The sequence below is a fragment of the Typopeltis vanoorti genome, chromosome 20 (assembly GCF_054136105.1).
Source record: "Typopeltis vanoorti isolate ZY-2024b chromosome 20, IOZ_Tvanoo_1.0, whole genome shotgun sequence".
In the NCBI taxonomy this organism is placed as follows: Eukaryota; Metazoa; Arthropoda; class Arachnida; order Uropygi; family Thelyphonidae; genus Typopeltis; species Typopeltis vanoorti.
In genome coordinates this window covers 41,982,311-41,988,310 of record NC_143568.1, presented here as the reverse complement: position 1 = coordinate 41,988,310, position 6,000 = coordinate 41,982,311, and positions in this window count along the sequence as shown.

Genomic DNA, 6,000 nt, shown 5'->3' with positions numbered 1-6,000 from the left:
TTGTTATCACTATTTTAAACCACTAATTCACAAGCAGGGACGACTGGTGCATAGGCACTGCAGCACCCCTAATTTTTCTCGATATATAAATATATTTATTAATTTATTTATATTTGCTTGTAATATTTAATTTTATCATCAACAATCCTATACAATGCTCTTCTTATTTTGTATAAAAAATAATAAAAATCCATCTTGTAGCACTTAGGAGGGCGAAAGACGCTACCAGCACTGTGTTTACCACAGTGTCATATTGCTACACGCGCAACATATGCACGTCATAGTGAGATGCGAGCTATTAGCGTAATGCGACTGTCCGTCGCACAGTTCCACTGGTGTTTATATGCAGTTTGAGCCAGTGTTCGTAGTGCTTATCGTGTTTACTTCGTCTCTTTAAATATTTGGATATTATAATTAAAGGCATAATTGTAATGTCCGTATTCGTTATAGTTTTTTTTCTTAGAACATTATTGGGGTTATGATAATAGATTTTATTTTTAAGTAATTTTGAATTATACCAAACTGCGTAATTTTATCCATAATAAACAATATTTTTTCTTGTTTGATTTTTTGTTTTAATTTTTACCATAATTTTGATATTTTATCCAAACACTATATTCTGTACTTACATGTATGTATATTTCGAAAGTTGCAGCATTCCCACGATTTCAAGCTACGAACCGCCACTGTTTACATGACAAGATAAACAGTATCAAGTAACGTTGGTTCATCATCATATCATTGATTAACAGCCTGAATACTTATCGTTTAAAGAAATAACAGAAATTTCTTTAAACGATACAAAGCCGCATGCATGCAAACGATATTACTAATTTTCTCCGCTACACCTGGTGCAGCGGTAAAAAATAGTGTATAAAACACAGAAGGGGATGCGTCATTATGGCCTTCGTTAGGGTTGCAATATTGCCGAAATATCAAATAAGTTTGAACACGCCAAAACACTAGTGTGAGAAGTCAGTTGTCTATATATTGATGAGAAGTCTATATATCGATGGCATCAACATAAAAGCAAACAACCACATGCACATATTGATTATGTGCATCTATTTTGAATTAAAATGAAAATAGAGGATCGTTACATAGCTATCACTTTCAAAAGCACATGTGCCAATTGTTCCACAAACACAGGCAAAGAAACATAGCAAAACAAACTTGAGTACCTATTAGTAAAAATATCATAGACAATCACCATAAAAATAAAAAAAAACAGAGATTGTAACAATTTACTTAGATTGGATCACCTTTCGTTTTGAAAGAAATATACACAAAGTAAACAAAATGTTTTTTTTTTTTTTAAAAAAAAAAGGATAGAAAAGAAAAGAAATTCCTTTCCTTTCCGTGAGATGATGCGCATGCGTGAATCCCATTTGCGGGTAGGGACGGCACCATCTAAGTCCATCCAAATATTATCCGGGCTCCGGAACCGGCATAGCTGACGAATCAGATCTATGGGTGGGTCAGAATTCCTCACTGTAATCAGTGTGTGTTCAGGAGACCGGTTTGCCTGCTTGCGAGATGAAAATCCCCAGATAAACTGGTGGAAAAAACCCTGCTGTCCACGACCAAGACTGGCTAACGTGGCTATGGCTGAGGAAGATATTTAAGCTCCTCGCGTCGCTGACGGGAATCGATCCTAGGACACTCCTTCACGAGGCACATAGCCACTTTTCATTTCTTTTCTGTCCGGGAGGACAGAAAAGAAATGAAAAGAAAGAGTCCCAAATCCCTGGATAAAGAACGAGATACTAAACAGTATTTCCCAAAAATATATATCTGGAAGAGAATTAAAATATATATGAAAAAGAGGAATATGATTGAAACATTTAAGTGGCTTAAATGATAGGATAGATGCAGGAAAAATGTTTCAGCACTTGGCTGGTGGGATCATAACAAGGATTCCTCGCTGGAAGGCGAATAAATATGTGGTTATTAGGGGAGTTAGGACTGAAATTTTGCTTGGAGAGTTGTCTATGAGTGGAATGGGTTGATAGAGTCCGTTGTAAGTGTTTTGTCTGTTTCTGGGTTCAAGGAGAGGTATGATAGACTGTGTGGATAGATTCGATCTCCAGTGATGAGTCCGAAGACAAGATGAATCGTCTTATTCCATAAGATGTCCGCCTAATAATAATAATAATAATTACCTATCTTTCTAACTTTGAGCCTTGATTGTTCTAATTTTATCTAGTCTGAGTGTTCTCTCTTTAAAATATCCAACACCAAACTCCTCCTGATGCTTTACATTAACATTAAATCATTTCTAATTCGCTTCATATTCACTCCATGCATTCACAAATTTCACACTCTTTGCCAGACACAGTTCAACCATCTTGTCATTCAGTATCTTGTGAAACCCCTTTAGGGGAAATCAAGGGCAATAGCATTTGGTTCCCCTAAATTTAATTATTTAGCATGATAATTACTCTCATAACGACATTATTATTATTATTTTCCTCCAGCAGCAACTTTTTCTTCAAATCACTTTTGATATTCCTTTCCTCACTGTTTCAGTCATTTGTAATAACCACTACAACTAATTCAGGTGCTTATGTTTATTCCTTCTGTGAAAAGCATCAGATAATCATGCCAATGTACTTCCTTAAAAACAAGTCTTTTGTTTTTCATTACACATCAGTTGAATGTATCTCCCATTGAAATCATCCTATCATCATTTGATACTTGCTTCTTCCTATTAATTCCATCTCATTCACATCACTCTGTTAATTTTCTCTTCAAATGGTTTGAGCTCTCTCGCTCTTACCTGCATTCTTCCACTATATTATCGTGGCAAAAAATTCCACCCCTTTTGTGATTACGAGGGTGGTCTGAATGGTTCTCGTCCTCGATTACAGAAGGCAACACTATCGGCAAGATTTTTTTTCTAAGTTGGTACATCTGTCATAAGCATCCGTATGAAATTGCAAGTCATTCTATAAAGTAGTATTGTTTTATACAGCTGTCTGAAGCAAAAGTGTTGTCCGTATCCCTTGAAATGGATAAAATTGAGTATCGTACGGTTCTAAAATTCTTCGTAAAAGAAGGTTTAGCGCCTAAAGAAAGTCATTCGTAGTTCATAAAAGTTTATGGGAACCAGGGGAGAATGCTGGTCTTGAAATTCACGCTTGCTCTTGTTATCATTCAGGGATTGACAGGTGTGATTGAAGTCTTGTTAGCGGAATAATGAATTACTGACCATTTAAAACTATACATTTATAAATTTATGTACATTTATTCATACAAATACAACATTTATTTTACAAATGATTTTATTTTTCAATTTAGCTTCTTAAATACAAATTTTACCCTACTTTTCTTCTTTATGAACTGGTCAATTACATCTTCATAAAAAGTTGGTTGTAACTTAATTTTCCCAAGCAAAACGCATACTTGTAAAGGCTGGCTGAAGCTCACTGGCTAGAGCTACTTTGATTGTGTACGGCCTTTTTGTTGAGGACGACGTGAAGGGAGCGGAAATGGCTATTCACCCGCATGAAATCACAGTGCTGTAGCGAGGACCTGGATGCGCACAAAATCGAGCTAGTCAAGGTATCCTTGACTAGACGAGCGAGAATCGGCCTTCGATACACAACGCAAAGCTCAATTATTGCCGCGCAAGCTTAAGACGTCTGCTATCTACAAAAATAAAAGCCTAAATGGAATTCTTATAAATGGATGTATTTATTAACAAATAAATATTACTTCTTTCTTAATTAATGAGCTTGCGCAGCAAGCATGGATAATTCGCCACTGATGGGCACTCTTCTCCTTCGTTTTCTACAATTAAGAAATGGGCTGCCGAGTTTAAACGTGGCCGTACAGCCTTGAAGATGATCCATTTGAAGTATGTCCAAAAAGTGTAACAACACCAGAAATCATTGATTTCTGGTGCCATTACACTTTGTACCATATGTTATTGGATGACCGACGAGTTAAAGTGCGAGAAACTGCTGAGACTATAGGCATTTGAAAAGAAGATGGTGGATATATTTTGCATGAAGAATTGAAAATAAATAAGCTTTGGGCAATATGGATGCCGCGCTTGCTCACAGCAGATCAAAAACGCATTAGCATAAAAATCTCTGAACAGCTTAGAGCGTTTTAACAAAAAAAACAAACAAGCTTATTTTATGCGTCGATTTATTATTATGGATGAGACTTTGATTCACAATTACACACTAGAATCCAAACAGCAGTCAAAACTGTAGAGAGAAGCCGATTGTTTAGCGCCAAAGAAGACAAATTTGGTTCCATCAGCAGGAAAGGTTATGGCATGAATATTTTGGGATACTAAAGGCATTTTGTTTATTAATTATCTTGAAATGGGTAAAACAATATCTGGAGAATATTATTCCGATCTTTTTACCAGACTAGACGAAAAAAGTCGAGAGAATAGACCCGGTTTTTAGAAGAGAAAAATCATCTTTCATCAGGACAATGCACCTACTTACAAAGATCTTTTGGCAGTGGGAAAAATTAATGGATATGCACTATGAATTGTTGGAACATCCACCCCATTCCTTAGATTTGGCTCCTTTTGACTTCTATCTCCTCCCAGAACTATAACTCTTCCTCACTGGTCAGCGTGTTTCTTCGAATCAAGAGATGATTGCAGCTCTAGAGGGGTACTTTTCAAATCTTACTAAGAACCACTAAAGGGACCGGGAAATGGCGCTGGAGCATCGTTGGAATAAATGTATTAGTCTTAAGGGAAATTATGTTGAAAAATAAAAATAATTTTGAAATTATGAATTCGTTTTTTCATTGTTGGGCTGAGAACTTTCCTGACCACCCTGGTATATATGCAGGGCTATATTTAAATGCAGCCCTGTGTGAAAACCTGGAAACTCGAGTTTTTCATCCCGCATATAGACAAATCTGCCCTTCAGAACACACGCAATTTAGACAAAAAAATACTAGCTGTGGTGGATGTGGGCGGTAGATGGCATTGATGGAGATGATTCGTAGTAGAGGTTCGATGTAGTGGTTGGGACAGTTGTAGGTGTCCTCCAGCGATGAGTCTTCGGACTCCTTGGAGTTGTCAGGAATAATAATAATAATAATAATAACTATAGATTAAAGCTGTTATTGTAAAGATGCTCAGTGTCAGTATAAATTAAGTGAAATTTACTCAGTAGAGAGGAGCTTCTTTAAAAGTTATATAGTAGTGAACGAAGTAATCCGAACAAGCCGAATTTTCGTCATGTTTTTGGTTTTGTTTTTAGTTCACTATTTTGGTTTAGTACTGAATGTTTTAACTTTCTGAATGTTTATTAATAGTGTTGTTCGTTTTTAATAATGTAATCAAGTTGCCATTCACAGTGATATCTCAAAGAAAGCGTTCAAAATTATGTATCTTTTTTCAGCACGCACCTGTCACTCAAAGACAAATTGTAAATCACTGTTGTTTTGGTTTGGGCACTGTTAATGTGATTTTAAAGAGGTTTCGGGAGACAAATATCCTGTCTGCTGAGAGAATAGGAAAATGTGGTTGAAATAGGAAAACTAAAAATCTTGGAACGTTTATTCGTTTCAATGTTTTCTGCTGTAGAATTAAATAGATACTTTGCAGCTAGTGGGATTGATATTTCAGACATGACTGTCCATCGAAGATTGTTGGAAGCAGCGAGGACCGCCCACAGACAAAGAATGAAACCGATGTTGACGAAAGCTATGCAGAAAAAGAGGCTCCATTGGGTAAACGTATATAAGTTTAGACTGTTGAGAAGTGGAAGAAATTTTTTTCTCAGATGAGAGCCTTTTCTTCGTCGAAGGTGAGCGAGTACGCAATGTTCTCAAATCAGCGGCTTAGAATTCTTTCGTCCACCTTCAACAAGCTCCGAACTCCTCCCCCCCCCCAGCTAAAAAAATTCTGAGGTTGTCTTACACATGACAGTATGATGACGGTATGATGAAAAGTAACTAGTAAATAAAGAATATTGGAGAAAAAGTGGTCCCACAGATCAATGAAGACAAAGAACTCAT